The following is a 16662-nucleotide window of genomic DNA, read 5'->3' on the forward strand; positions in this document are numbered from 1 at the left end:
TGTAAACATGCACTACACTGAAAAAAGGGAACGCTGCTCTGTCGAAAATAATAAACCAGTACACTTGTAATCAACTCAAAACATTTATGTTTGAAGATGAGAACATTTACATTTACATTTATGCATTTGGCAGATGCTTTTATCCAAAGCGACTTACAGTGCACTTATTACAGGGACAATCCCCCCGGAGCAACCTGGAGTAAAGTGACACGCGGCGCATGTGGCAGGGCATCCAGGCCATCACCAACTACAGGACAACATCAGTTGCCTGTGACAAAGATGCCTCCCTTCCAGATGCGCTGAATGACTTCTATGCTCTGTTTGAAGTGCAGAACGACGTGGTGGCGAGGAAGACCACCCCTCCTCCCAACGACCAGGTGCTCTGTCTTACCACGGCAGATGTGAGGAAAACTCTACGTAGAGTCAACCCACGGAAGGCTGCTGGACCAGACAACATTCCTGGCAGAGTGCTCAGAGGATGTGCAGACCAGCTAGCAGATGTTCTTACTGACATCTTCAACATCTCTCTGAGCAGCGCCGTCGTTCCAACGTGCTTCAAGGCCACCACCATCATCCCCATGACAAAGAAGTCTTCAGTGTCCTGCCTCAACGACTACCGTCCCGTCGCACTTACACCCATCATCATGAAGTGCTTCGAGAGGCTCGTCATGAGGCACATTAAGACCCAGCTGCCCCCCTCACTAGACCCACTACAGTTTGCGTATCGTCCAAACCGTTCAACGGACGATGCCATCACCACAACCCTCCATCTGGCCCTCACACACCTAGACAATTGATTTCAGCTCAGCATTCAACACAATCATTCCCCAGCACCTGATTGGAAAGCTGAACCTGCTGGGCCTGGACACCTCCCTCTGCAACTGGATCCTGGACTTCCTGACTGGGAGACCTCAGACAGTCCGGATCAGGAACAGCATCTCCACCACCACTACACTGAGCACTGGGGCCCCCCAGGGCTGTGTGCTCAGTCCACTGCTGTTCACTCTGCTGACTCACGACTGTGCAGCAATGCACAGCTCGAACCACATTGTCAATTTTGCCGATGACACGACCGTGGTGGGTCTCATCAGCAAGAACGATGAGTCAGCATACAGAGAGGAGGTGCAGCGGCTGACGAACTGGTGTGGAGCCAACAACCTGTCCCTGAATGTCGACAAAACAAAAGAGATGGTTGTTGACTTTAGGAGAGCACAAGGTGAACACACTCTGCTGAATATCGACGGCTCATCTGTGGAGATCGTCAAGAGCACCAAATTCCTTGGTGTTCACCTGGCGGAGAACCTCACCTGGTCCCTCAACACCAGCTCTATCACCAAGAAAGCCCAGCAGCGTCTCTACTTTCTTCGAAGGCTGAGGAAAGCACATTTCCCACCCCCCATCCTCACTACATTCTATAGAGGGACTATTGAGAGCATCCTGAGCAGCTGCATCACTGCCTGGTTTGGGACTTGCACCGTTTCGGACTGCAAAGCCCTGCAGAGTATAGTGAGGACAGCTGAGAAGATCATTGGGGTCTCTCTTCCCTCCATCAAAGACATTTACAAAAAACACTGTATCCGCAAAGCAACCAGCATTGTGGACGACCCCACACACCCCTCACACAAACTCTTTACCCTCCTGCCGTCTGGCAAGAGGTACCGAAGCATTCGGGCCCTCACGGCCAGACTGTGTAACAGCTTCTTCCCCCAAGCCATCAGACTCCTCAATACTCAGAGACTGGTTTGACACACACACACACACGTGTCCTGAGTTGCACTTTAATTACTGTCACTTTATAACTGTCTGCTACCTCAATAACTGCTATGTGCAATAAACACTATCTCATAGTATGTTATGTGTAAGTTTTTTAGAAACTGTCATCTTTTTGCACTACTGAGTACTGGTCAGAGCTGCACTGTGTCTATTGTCCTGTTCATTGTCAGTAATTTGTTGTACTGTCCCGTACTTTGCACATGTTTGCACGTGCACTTTATATAGGTATATATAGGTATTTTATTTCGTTGTGTTGTCTCATGTGGTCCTGTGTTGGTCCTTTGTTGTTTTTATGTAGCACCATGGTCCTGGAGGAACATTGTCTCGTTTTGCTGTGTACTGTACTAACTGTAAACGACAATAAAAACCACTTGACTTGACTTGACTTGCTCAAGGGCCCAACAGTGGCTTCTTGGTGGTGCTGGGGCTTGAACCCCCGACCTTCTGGTCAGTAACCCTGAGCCTCAACTGCTGAGTCACCACTGCCCCATATATAATTAGAAACATAATTATATTCTGTAAAGTCCAAGTGATAATCAACAGTCATCAAAAAGTGAAATGATCACATTGCTATGAAATGTTCAAACAGATTCAAACTTCCAATGAATGGGGTTCACTCGGCTTTATTTTTACTGCTTGCTCAATTCACTTGTTTAAAATGAGCTAATGCAATGCAATTCTTTAACATTTAGTCTCAACTCAATTTCATTGTGTACAATCCATCTATATTCACTTAATCCAATTGTGTTGGGACTATTTTAATAATATTTGTTCCAGCAATGTATTGCTAAATCTGGACTGGGAGAGAACATTTTAAAATTAAGTGTTATTTTAATATATTTCCATGCAAAATGTAGGAGTAGGAGACTTGTTAGTGTTTATTGTTCTATTGGGATTTAGAGGAGTTTCTGTCTTGTTGAATCATGTTGAGAATCTGATTTTCACTTTATAATGTATTGCTAATCACCATATTAATTACAGAAGGGCACATGATGACAGAAGTCAGCAATAGTTGCCCTTCCTGGAGCAATGACCTATAAACAGAACTTAGAGACAGTGCTCAGTGTCACTCACATAAACACTAAACATTATCAGGGTAACACATGTGAAATTTAAATAATGCAGTAAACATGAACTAAACTACATATAACTCAGAACACCCCAAAGTACATAACTGATATTTAAAATAAGAAGAATCATAACTATTCCCTTACAATGAGATGTAATGAGTCACAGAGGAAATTCTGGGAATGCCTGATTACTGTTTTTACTGTAAAAGATACATGTACTATCTTGTTAAACATAATATAAATTGTAACCATCAATTATATGGGGGAATCATACTTTTTACATCTAAAAACCTTTTTTTTTTTTTTACCATAAAACTATTGTCTTTTTAAATATATATACGTATATTTTACGGTAACTGCTGGTTTACCAATTTACGTTTTTTTACTGTAGCATTTTTACAATCTTTTACCATTAAAATTGCAGACATTTTGGAGACTTGCATACTCCAAGACCTGAATTGGGTGTCAGAAAAGGGAGATATACATTGTTGGGGGGCCTCCAGGAACAGGGATGAGAACCACTGTTCCAACTTATAATTAAATATTATTCATTATTGTTTGTTATTTTTACAATGTGCCATCATGTATAATCCTAAAGCAGAAAACATTTTCATATCTATTTGGTAATTTTAGCACATTTCACTGGTAAATAAAATAAGTAACTTTTCGAAGTTGGTGTTCCCAGCATGCACTGGGATGATGACATAATGAGCTTCCATGGTTTTACTGTTTGCAAGTTTACATACCGTTTTTCTTGTTAATTTTGTTGTTACGTTTGGTAACTTCTTGTTTTGTGCAGTCTTAAATTAATTTCCTACTCAAACCTGTTTATGATCGGAGGCTTCCGTAATTTAGAACATGATTAAATTTATATTTGTGAGGAAAACTCAAAACATGACGTATTAATAAAATGTTTATTTAAGCAATGTGTATATCATATTTTTAAGAGGTTACTGAATTTACTAAGATATTTTAGTTAAATGTACTCATTCAAATGAATTAAGTTTAAACAACAAACTTTTTTTTTCAGTGATGGAATTTTGCCGTTTCTCACAGTTTTTTTCATCGTCTCGAGCATGAGCACCTATATATTTTTTTTTTGCAAGGAGGAATTTGGTGTAAACAGCCCCAAGTGACGGAATGTCAATGGGACTCGGAATATTGATTATTTCAAACTTATTTCACTTGCCTAGCAACCACCCAGAATACCCTAGCAATCCCCTCGAAACAAAACTGCCCAGGTATTTAAACAACACAAGGTTTATTATAACCTTCATACTTTAAAAAATCCAAAAAAGAGACAAGATACAGTAAAAATATATATATATTTTTTTTACAATCTTCCAATGGTCACACTTTTCTTGTAGTCTTCACAATAAAGTGTTTTGTCTCAGTGGGGCGACATCCACTTATGATTGTTCATAAGTGCTTAGCTGAATTGCGTGTTATACATTAATTACTATGAGAAATAAAGGCGTATATTTTTCATGAAGATATCCTCAGGCCAGGGCTGGCGGCTTGTCATTCTGTTCAGCACAGTCACCTGCCCTTCCCTTTGAAAATGCATTCTAAATTTGCACCACCTTTATCCACCTTAAATGTGCTTTAGAAATGTTGTCTGATTAATCTGGTAACTCTCGTTTTATTGTCAAATTAATAGGAATACGTGCAACACCTTTGAACAGGATTTAATTAACGTAAACTAGTGTCACATATGCAGTACACCAAAAACACGATGTTATAGTTGAAATCTAAAATCTGATCTGTGGTTAAACAAATTTGCCAACTGTCACAATGTATTAAAAGTGTTCAGTGGCAGCACTTTATTTTACAGTGTCCTACTTATTACATGTAAATGCAATTAATGACTCCATAGACCTTATTCAAACTAGCACCATATTTCTTTTTGACCAAAATGTGAATAACGGGAAAGAGGTACGTGGATTTAATAGGTCTTTATAAGACAAACACTATATCTTAGTTATGTTGACATTGACATTATGTCAAGAAGTCACAAGTATTAATTATTAACAATCTCACAAATTAAGCATTGAAAAAAAAATCACAATAACTACAGATATTTAAAATTTGCTGTAGACATTATAGGACAAGAGGGACATGATCTTTTTTTACAATAATTACAATTTAGGATTAAGAATGAAAACATCTCGGTTACTGATGTAACCTCCGTTCCCTGATGGAGGGAACGAGACGTTATGTCAATGAGTTGACACTAGGGGTCGCTCCTGCGGAGCCCAAACAACTCTGATCTTGAGAAAAGGCCAATGGAAATTGGCGTGCGGAATTTGCATGCCACTCCCCCGGACATATGGGTATAAAAGGAGTGACGCAGCAAACACACATCAGGTATCGCACTGAGGAGCCGAGCCAAAGACCCGGCCATTTCAGCAGCTGGTTCAGTGTGGCAAGAGGGACACAACATCTCATTCCCTCCATCAGGGAATGGAGGTTACCGAGACCTTCCCTATCTGTCACTCACTCGACATTGTGTCGATGAGTTGACACTAGGGGTCCCAATGGAAAACTCCACAAGAGCTGAACCGAGTTACGCAGACTGGCGGTGCGAGACGGACAGACCTCTGTGTGCCTCGTAGCCAGCGCAGCAAGCCATCGCATAACTACCCCCAACACACTGGCAAGTATGAAGCGGTCCCCTGCACCTAGGGGAACAGCTAACTGCTCAGAAGTATAAGGACTGGCTGGCCCAGCCATGGCCTTCTCTCTATTGTTCGCCCCAAAAAAGGAACAAAATCGTTTGGCTTGGGGGCCAAATATATGGTCCAAGCTGGGGGGTGTCCCTCCAAAGAGGAGGACACTGCGGAGACCACACCCAGCCCTGTGAGGGGTGGGAATTTAGGTGGAATACAACACACGGTCTTACCGGTTAGGAATGGAAGCACATCGTGCGGAGCGGCATCGTGGTAGGACTTACCCAAGGGGGGAGGAGTTACTACAAGCACGGCGACTAAGGACAGAGGGCCCTCTGCCCAAGGAAGACACGGTTTACCGGCAGGGAAACCATTTTGCGGAATATACATCACACAGGGTTGCCTAGGGGACAACCAGCGCATGTGGAGCACTTACCTCAGTACAGGGGCCTGGGTGATGCCCGTACTGGGGCGGCAGCGAGCCTCTCCAAAGACTCGACGAAAGAACGTCCAGGGTTCACACTTCTTGCGAATGCAACTGGGGAAAGAGCGCACATCTTCACCTCAAGGAAGGGGAAAGGCACTATGCACAAGCTATACACCCGGCCCAGGGGCCAGCTGTGTTCCAAGGCATCTGTGCTGAGGGGAGCCTCGGTCAGAAAGTACCATAGTGGGCAATAGGAGGATTCTGGGGAAGCGAACAGGTTTACCTGTGCTTGGCCGAATCAACTCCAGATCAGCTGGACCACCTGAGGTGGAACTCCACTCTCCCCTGGGCGTAACCTGCAGCGACATCTCATCCGCTGTGCTGTTGAGATGGCCCAACGAAAATGCATCTTGAAAAAGACGCTTTCCGTTTGTGCCACTCTTTTAGAGAAAATATTACTCTTTTGTGTATTTTATATATATATATATATATATATATATATATATATATATATATATATATATAATATAGGTAGGTATATATAAATATATAAGTTATTCACTCGTGAACTTTTTCTGCTGCTGAAGTGCCCAGGGGTGTGTGTTCAGCACAACGTAGTGTGCGAGGGGGAGAACCGCTGGAAAGCGCCGTAGATCCAACATCGTGTAGAGATGAATGGAGGCGGCAGAGGAATTCAGCTCTGTGACTTGCTCGCTCGGCTCCGAAGAAGATATCTGATGTTTGTTTGCAGCGTCACTCCTTTTATACCTGTATGTCCGGGGGAGTGGCATGCAAATTCCACACGCCAATTTCCATTGGCCTTTTCTCAAGATCAGAGATGTCTGGGCTCCGCAGGAGTGACCCCTAGTGTCAACTCATCGACACAACGTCGAGTGAGTGACAGATAGGGAACTGCAAGTGATTAATCGTTTAGTCTGACCACGAGTTTTCAGTTTTGCTGTAGTGACTTAAAGGAATAGTTCACCCAAAAATTTAAATACTCACTCATTTATTCACCCCCTTGCCATCCCAGATCTATGACTTTAATCTGCGGAACTCAAATGAAGATTTTAGGAAGAATATCTCAGCTCTGTTGGTCCATAAATTGCGAGTGAATGATGACCAGAACATTGAAGCTCCAAAAGGCACCTAAATAGAATAAAAGTAATCCAGTGTTTTTATCAATATCTTGTAATATGATAGGTGTGGGTGAGAAACAGATCAATATTTAAGTCCTTTTTTCCTGTAAATTCTTCTCCTTGCCCAGTAGGTGGCGATATGTACAAAGAAAGTGAATCACCAAAAACACAAGAAGAACAATGTGGAAGTGAATGTGAAAGTGGGTTAGTAAAATAGGCATTTTTGTTGTATTATGTCATTTACAACTAAAAATGCAACTCGGTTTTGGAGTCACCCTGTGGACATTTTATCTGAACACATCCAGCTTCGGCCACTGGGGGCAGTGGTTTGAATTTCTGTTAGAACAATTTCAGTAGAAGAACTTTCGACCTACTGTTGCCGAAATCAAAGTGTGATCAGTCTCGACTACACGTTTTATTATGTATCATCAAAAACTTTGAAGACAGACTATAGGGCAGTGTCCAAAGATCAAAAACACAAAACTAGTTGGCCAGAGTTGTGGACAAGATAAACATTTAATGATTTTGAGTGATATGAACCATGTGATCATGAACTAGGTTCTCAGAGTTGCTGTAATGACTTTTGAACTCTGTTAAACTAAACAGACTATTTCTGAACAGCTTCATCAGTCTTTGTTGTTTCGGTACCTTAAATGAGTGCAGAATGATACCAATCTCAATCATTGAAGACAATTAGTAGTTAATTTATAAACTTTAGAAACTGAAACAAATATTGCAGCTCATATTCCAAAAATATAAATATTATTCTAATGATTAAAAGAAAATCTATGCGCAACATATGTTTTTTTAATTTTTGGGAGCGATTCATTAGAAAACAGTAATGCTCAATACACACCTAGCTTGGGTGTTTTACGAGGAATTAAACTGTAATTATGTCTATAACTGTACTTTCAGAGAGTGTTGACAGTGTATTTGTGGATTTAGCAGGGGTTAAAACAGTTTGGAGCGCTGTTTCCACAAGTTTCATTGGGTGTGGACCTGATTCTATTATAGTGCAAATAAAAAAAATACAATGAAAGAACGTAGAAGAATATTACATAATTTTTATTTGCATAAAATTCCATTATCATTTATTAAAAAAATGTATTCAGCATTTTCCTACTGAAATGATTGACACAGAAAATGACATGCTTGTTTATCACACTCACAGTGATGAAATCTAATAGCATGAAATCCTTTTGGTAAGGGCTTAAATAACTTTTGAATAACTCATTCAGTTGCTGTGCATTGTGGCATTTCCGGCTAATAACATTCAGAGAACTGGAATAAGGGAGAGGTCTGGTTCTGACATCATGTTCTCTTCTGTGAAAATATGAGTGCGAAGAGATAAGGAGGGGGTGTGGGAATGCATAGGGGTATTTGGTGTGTTCTTTTAGTTTCTACAGAAGTCTAAACCTTAGTGACCCCATGCAAGATCAACCAGCGACATAGTACCACAAACTACACAAAAAGTAATTACAATGTTACATAATCATCATAATTAGTCTAATAAAGATTCAATTGATTAATGGTTCTTCAACTCGGAGGTTTAGAGGTTTCTGTGGTTTGTCCCATTCAGGAAAAGGCACTTAAATGTTTTGTTTTCTTTCCTAACAGTGTACTGCTCAGTTCTCTTACGAGAGGTTCTCTCGTATTGCGTAAGCTAGCTTACGCTACGGGAAAGATTAATCTTTTCTGAGATATTGAAGCCAAAAAATTATCCTTAATTTTTGTATCCATTGTCAACGCAGTGCGGCAGCTGCAGACCTTGAGCGGGCTAGCTAGCGAGCTCATAGGTTGCTCTGTGGCAACTGCTGCAGCCTATAGACGAGCTTGGGCGAACTCACATCCAATGAGAGGCGTCCGCGCGCTCACTGCATCAAAGCCCGCCAAAATGGGCGTGACTAGAGTGCATATAAGCGTAGTTTGTAGGCTGGAACCCTGATTTTCATCTCTTCAGCGAAGCTCTTCGCATCGCTGACCTGGAAGCCGCGTCGCCGTTCGAGGGGCATCAAGCAAGCGTGGACAGCGCTAGAAGAAGCCGGCCGTCTCAGCCACCTTCAGCCATCCTGCGAAGCTACGCCATCCGACGACGTATCCTTTTATTCAGCAAGCTAGTTCTCACTGAACTATTCACAAAAGAGTACGAGCGTCTTTTTCAAGATGCCTCGCTCCACTTGCGCCTCATGTCGCGCTCTTCTCAGCACAGGAGACCGCCACATCATCTGGCGCTCTCTGCCTGGGACTGGGGCACGCAGAGCTCGCCCTCACTGAGGGCGGATGCGATTTCTGCGAGGAGCTACCGATGTCGACCCTGCGGGCTCGACTCGAGCGCTCAAAGCAGAAACCGCCGCCGCCTTACCTTCAGCCGCGCAGGAAGAAGCGCCGCTCACAAAGGCTGCCGGAAACTGTGGTTGAAGCGACTGCCTCGCCGGAGCCTCTCCCTCGAAGCATCGCTTCACCCTCCCCGCCCCGGGACACGCAGTTGCCGCCGAGCGGCCGCGACTGCTGCCATCTCGGATGACGAGGCGGAGGATAAGGGCCGCTGTTCCATCATGGCTTCGACAGCGAGGAGTGGTCAGGCTCCCAAGCCTCCTCCTCGCCCAGGAATCCAGCAGGACCCGCGCCGAGTCGAAGGGAGTTAACACGCTCCTCACACAGGCCGCCGACCGCCTCGGGCTCGAGTGGTCACCGCCCCTGAGCAGGCACCCAACAGACTTGGCGGCTGCTTTCTTCAAAGCCATCGCTGCTCTACACCCGCGCCCGGCCGCCCCTTCCTGCCGGAATTACATACGGAGCTTGCAAAGTCGTGGAACGCTCCTTTTCAGCCAGGACCCGCTTCCACGTCTCCACCTCTCTCGGCCGGTGGACGGCGCCACTGAGAGAGGCTACTCCTCCATCCCCCGGTCGAGGTCTCGGTAGCAGCACACCTTTGTCCGCCCTCGCGAGATGGCGTTCCAAGCCTGTGCTCCCGCCTAAGGCCTGCAGAGCGACTTCCGCCTATGTTGGCCGCACCTATTCCGACGCCGCCAAGCCGCATCTGCTCTGCACTCAATGGCCGCTTTACAGATCCTACAAGCAGACCTTCTTCGAGTGGGATGAGAAAGGCAGGCACCCAGAGGCTGTTACTGATCTACGGCGCGACAGACCTCGCCCTTCAGGCTACCAAAGCTGCAGCCCAAGCTCTAGGGAAGTGCATGGCCTCGCTGACTGTGACCGAGAGACACTTATGGCTAACACTAGCCGACATGGGAGAAGCAGAGTGCTCCACGTTCCTCAACGCACCGCTCTCTCCGACCGGTCTCTTCGGCTCCGCGGTGAGTGGCATTGTTGACCGCCTCAGAAGTCCAGAAAGCCACCCAAGCTATGAACCTCTTCCTGCCGCGTCGCGCTAGCTCCTCTGCAGGCCGCTCACGTGATCAGCCTCCTGCACGAGCCTCTTCACAGCGCCCAGTTCAACAAACTCAGACTTCTCAGTGTCGACAGGGCGGCCGCCTCGATCAGCGCTCAGACAGCCGCCGCAGACCGCCGCCCCCCCGCGGGCCTCGATTTAAGGTAACGCTAAAACCAGAGCAACCGAAGTCTTCCTAACTTTGTTGAACAAACGACGGCTCAGTCCCGCCGCGGCCGGACCACCGTCAAAGCTTTGCCCCCTGTCAGTCCCCTTCTCTCAGGCTACTACATTGGTGAATTTAGCAGCCAACAAGCCGGTGACACTGCCTGCTTGCCTGCACTCAAACGCCGTTTTCACGGCGACCCAAATAAATCTTGTAAAGAGCAAACATGTCTTATGTGTAGAAAATGTGCCCACAATCCAGTGTTCACTTCTGCACACAAGCACTGCATGTCTCGTGTCCCCACCAGAGCACGCTCACATAAAGCGGTTACGAACCGCTCGAGCATCAGAGTCAATGAAGGCGCCCACAAATGCCTGCGCGCGCCCATTCTCTGCCCGCTCTGTTACACGGCCAGCAAACATTCCTCTGTGTGTTCGTCCCGTGCCCATGACTATGCTTGCGCATCACGTAACAGATGTGACTCTTTCCCCATTCATTCCAATCGGGAAGTCACTCACAAAACAGCCTGTTCATGCTGTCTGCGAGCAATCATGCATGAACACACTAAACGCGCCACACATTTTGTTCAGCTCTGTGTGCGGCAATCAGAGCGAATTGGCCATTCACCCTCTAGCGTTACGCTTCAAAGCGTGGAAGCTATTCCAGGGATATCCAAGTGGGTGTTAAGCACAATACAACAGGGCTATTTGCTACAGTTCGATCGCCGCCTCCTCGCTTCAGAGCTGCTCGAAACCACTGTGAACACGGAAGCAGCGTGCATGCTTCGCTCAGAAATAGCAAGCCTTCTGTGCAAAGGGCCATAGAAAAAGTGCCACCCTCTCTGAGCTGAGTGGGGCTTTACAGCCGTTATTTTCTTGTTCCCAAGAAAGACGGCGGCCTCAGACCCATAGATCTCAGGGTTTTGAACAAGGTGCTTGCAAAAAGACCGCTCAAAATGCTTACAATCAGGAAACTCCTCGTGCATGTGCGCTAGGGGACTGGTTTATTTCTCTCGATCTGAAAGATGCATACTTTCAGATTCAGATAAATCCCGTCACAGGCCATTCTTGAGATTCGCCTCGACGGCCAGGTTTATCAATACACCGTCCTTCCGCTCGGCCTGTCCTTAGCACCCCGTACTTTCACGAAGTGCATGGATGCGGCGCTAGCACCCCTGCGGAGTCAGGGTTTGCGAATTCTGAACTATTTGGACGACTGGCTGATTATGGCTCAGTCACATATGGACTTCTGTTTCACAGAGCAGTTCTCCTCAGCCATCTGAACAGTTTGGGTCTTGCAGTCAATTGGACCAAGAGCTCACTACAGCCCAGTCAGACCATTTCCTTCCTGGGAATAGAACTAGACTCCGTGGCAATGACGGCTCGCTTATCTACACAGCGCGCTCACCGTGTTCAGCGACTAGCCGCATCTTTTCAGATGAACAGCCTCACGCCTCTGAAGAAATTCCAGAGAGTGCTAGGTTACATGGCCTCAGCCGCAGCAGTACATCAGCTGGGTTTACTGCACATGCGCTCGCTTCAGCATTGGCTAAACACCGCGCCTCGCCGGGCTTGGGCCACAGGCCGCCAGCCCATCAAGGTGACTCAGACCTGTATATCAGCTCTGCAGCCCTGGACAGTGGCCGAATGGTATCAGCGGGAGTGACAATGGGAGCTGTATCTCGCCGAAAGTCGTCTCGACAGACGCGTCCAACACGGGTTGGGGCGCGGTCCGCGAGGGCTCTCCGGTTTTCGGCCTATGGTCAGTTCAGGAAAAGCTCCTTCACATAAATTGTCTGGAAATGATAGCGGTCGAGTACGCGCTCCTGCGCTTTCTCCCGGTCATTCAGGGTCACCACGCCCTGGTCCGCTCGGACAACAGATCTGTGGTATCCTACCTAAACCGTCAGGGCGGTGTCAGATCCAGGAACCTCTTCCATCTGACTAAACGCATACTGAGTTGGTCCCAGTGCCACCTGCGCTCGCTGAGGGTGACGCGACGTGCCAGGCCACCTGAACGATGGCCCGGACAGACTGTCCAGAGACAATATTCCCCAGGGAATGGTCCCTGCACGCTCAAACAGTCCAGACGTTATGGCACCTATTCGGCAGAGCAGAGATAGACCTCTTTGCGCCCAAAGAGAACTCTCACTGCCCAATATTTTTCTCGAAGCGAGGACGGCTGGCCCAGGACTGGCCAAGACGCCCGCTTACGCCTTCCCTCCCGCCTCGCTATTGCCACAGGTAATGCAGAGGATCAGGAAACGCGTCACTCGGTGCTCCTCATAGCCCCGCGTTGGGAGAATCAGACATGGTTCCCGGAGCTTACGCAGCTGTCACTGACAGCCGTGGCCCATCCCAGTGAGAGCAGATCTCCTCTCTCAAGCTCACGGCACAATCTGGCATCCCCACCCAGAGCGCTGGGCTGCATGCGTGGGTGATCAACGACTACCCGTCGCTCTGCCAGAAGGAGTAATAAACACCATCATACACGCTAGAGCCCCTTCCACAAGAAGACTCTATGCGTCAAAATGGTCTGTGTTCTCAAAATGGTGCACCGACAGAGACCTGGACCCGCGGACATGTGGGGTGTTGTCGCTGCTCGTATTTCTACAAGAGCTGCTGGATAAGGGCAGATCCCCATCCACGCTCAAAGTGTATGTGGCGGCCGCTGCGGCGTTCGCTGAACCCCTGCACGGCCAGTCATGGGGTAAAAACGGGCTGGTCATCCGCTTCCTCAGGGAGCTAGAAGGATGAACCCCCGCTCCCCATCGGTTCCTATCTGGGATCTTTCTATAGTTCTCGAAACTATGAAAGCCCCCTTTCGAACCACTTCAATCCGTGGATTTGAAATACCTTTCACTCAAAACCGCTTTTCTGACTGCCCTGTCATCAGTCAAACGTGTGGGAGACCTTCACGCGCTGTCTGTCAGCGCTGCGTGTCTTGAGTTTGGACCAAGTGACTCCAAGGTCATTTTAAAGCCTAGACACGGCTATGTTCCCAAGGTGATCGGTACTCCTTTCAGAGCACAGGTCATTTCCCTATCGGCGCTGCCAGCACCGATAGCTTGACGCGACACCAATCTCCTTTGCCCGGTCAGAGCACTGAGATTGTATACTGTGTGCTCCGCCGCTTTCAGACGCTCTGAGCAGCTTTTCGTTTCGTTCGGAGGGCGCACCAAAGGTCTCGCCGCCTCGAAACAGACACTATCTAGATGGATAGTGGACGCTATTGCTGCTGCAATAGCGTCCACTAAAAAAAAGACCTGCCATGCCCGTTGGGCATTAGGGCTCACTCCACTAGAGGCATGGCATCCTCGTGGGCATGGTCCAGCGGGATTTCCATTCACGACATATGTGTGGCAGCGGGATGGACTTCCCCCTCCACCTTTGTCAGATTTTACAATATGGAAGTGCCCGCTCTGCAGGCAAAACTACTAGCGGTTTAATACGCTACAGCTCCCCTGGTGAGCTGCACTGATGGGACACATTCCACACAGACCGGCACCCTTCCCACTATGTGCTTATGTATTACACAATCAATGACCCGCATTCTTGCCGGCCAAATATTATTTCCCCACTCATAAGGGCTCCCCCTGGTCCCCCCTTAATTCCCTGGGGCTCATACAGTGGATGCTTGGCGCGCATGGCGTTGACAATGGGTTCCCGTAGCGTAAGCTAGCTTATGCAATACGAGAGAACCTCTCGTAAGAGAACGTATCGGTTACCTAACGTAACCTCGGTTCTCTCTAGATGAGGGAACGAGTATTGCGTAACGCCGTGCTTTCGCGCCACGGCGACTTTTACGCTTCAGTCAATGAAAACCAGGGTTCCAGCCTAAGAACTACGCTTATACGCACTCTAGTCACGCCCATTTTGGCGGGCTTTTATGCAGTGAGCGCGCGGACGCCTCTCATTGGATGCGAGTTCGCCCAAGCTCATCTATAGGCTGCAGCAGTTGCCACAGAGCAACCTATGAGCTTGCTAGCTAGCCCGCTCAAGGTCTGCAGCTGCCGCACTGCGTTGACAATGGATACAAAAATTAAGGATAATTTTTTGGCTTCAATATCTCAGAAAAGATCTTTCCCGTAGCGTAAGCTAGCTTACGCAATACTCGTTCCCTCATCTAGAGAGAACCGAGGTTACGTTAGGTAACCGATACGGCTTTAGAGTTGTTTGGTTTCTAATGTTTTTCTTCTCTGTGTTGCCGTGTTCTTAGATTGAATTGACCTCTATCAGTGAGGTCACACCTTCAGCTTTAAAGCTCTGTCTGTCAAATTAACTGTAAAGTCTAAGGGTCTCAGTAAACTAGGACTAATGTGTCAATTACCCAACAATGGGACATTTTCCTTTGCTGATATATTTGCGAAGACATTTTATTTATTTTTTTCATTTTAAATGATCTCTTGGAGTAGGTGTATGATGAAGTAAAGTATCATTTTTCTGTAATATCATTGTATCCTCTTGAATTTGTCTATTTTGGTTTGTCAGATGGGATTTGATGTTCATTCAGAGCTTCATTATTATACAGGATTGATATAAATATAATTACTGCCTATATATATATATATATATATCTCGTGTCCTCTGTGGAGACTGCAGGCAGGGCCGGACTGGCCATAGGAAGCACCGGGTGTTCCTAGAATTTGAATTTGATAGAATTTGTTCCCAACCAGAAGATGTTAAAGAGGCAACAATGGTAATTTTTAAAGCCCTCTGACCTGGAGGTTATAGCAAGAGATTTCTGAGGGGTATTAAAGCAGAGGTTTGTAGGGAGTTTTAATGTAGACAGTAATTATATTAATATCCCAAAGTTTATGAATAAGGGTACTTCTTTGATTCCATTATTAGTTTATTTTCACCAGTGGCTGGGAAATTGAATTCTGTTTTGAAGACCCATTTTCAGCAGTCACAGGACAGACACAACGTTTTGAGACCCTTTAAGGTGAAAGCAGTATTTAGAAGAAAAAAAATTAAGATATGTTAGTGCATGCTAAATTTATACAACATTCTGCTTATAAACCTAAGTATCTATCGTGGCATCTTTATTTTAAATCCAGAAATTTTGTTTTTAATACATTTTCCTACTTGGGGAGTCCCATTTTACAAATGTTTACATTACTAAGTTGCAATGTAATTTATGTTATAGAGTGTACAACGTGTGTGAAATATAGGTGAAACAAAACATACACTAAAAAAAATCCTGTTGTTTTTACCAAAGTAAAAAATCTGGCAGCTCTGTTTGCCAGAATAATTATGTAAAAAATACAGTTAAAATGTAAACCACTTTAGAGAACAATCTGTACATTTTACAGTTTAAAAATAAATAAATAAATTCTGTAAAATTTACAGTACAAAATAAATCATAAACATGCCTTCTGAAACTGATCTGTTGTTTACTTTATAAGATATATTGTTAATCACCGTAATAACTACAGAAGGGCTCATGATGACATGCAGTTCATCAGAAGTAGCTCTTCCAGGATCATTGGCCAATAAATTTGTAGAGACAGTGCTCAATGTCACTCACACAAACACTAAACACCACCATGGTAACACATGTGAGATTTAAATAATGCAGTAAACATTAACTAAATTACATCAAATATAACACAGAACACCCCAGTGTACATAACTGATATTAAAAATATGTTGAAACATAACTATTCCCATAAAATATAATGAAATGTAATGGGTCACGCAGGGAATTGTGGGAATGCCTGATTACTGTTTTTATGGTAATTTTAACAATAATTTACTGTAAAAAGTACATGTACTCTCTTGTTCTTTTTACCATTATTTATACAGGAAAATCTTACTTTTCACATTTAAATAATTTAATTCTAATTTTTAAACAACTACTGTATTGTCTTTTAAAATATATTAAAAAAATGTACTGTATATTTTACAGTTAATATTTGTTAATCAATTAACATTTTATTTCTGTAGCTTTTTTACAGTATTTTACTCTGAAATTTACTGACATTTTTTAAAGTGTACCCTAACAGTTAATTTAAAACAACATTTA

This window comes from Xyrauchen texanus, chromosome 46, assembly GCF_025860055.1.
Source record: "Xyrauchen texanus isolate HMW12.3.18 chromosome 46, RBS_HiC_50CHRs, whole genome shotgun sequence".
Taxonomy (NCBI): domain Eukaryota; kingdom Metazoa; phylum Chordata; class Actinopteri; order Cypriniformes; family Catostomidae; genus Xyrauchen; species Xyrauchen texanus.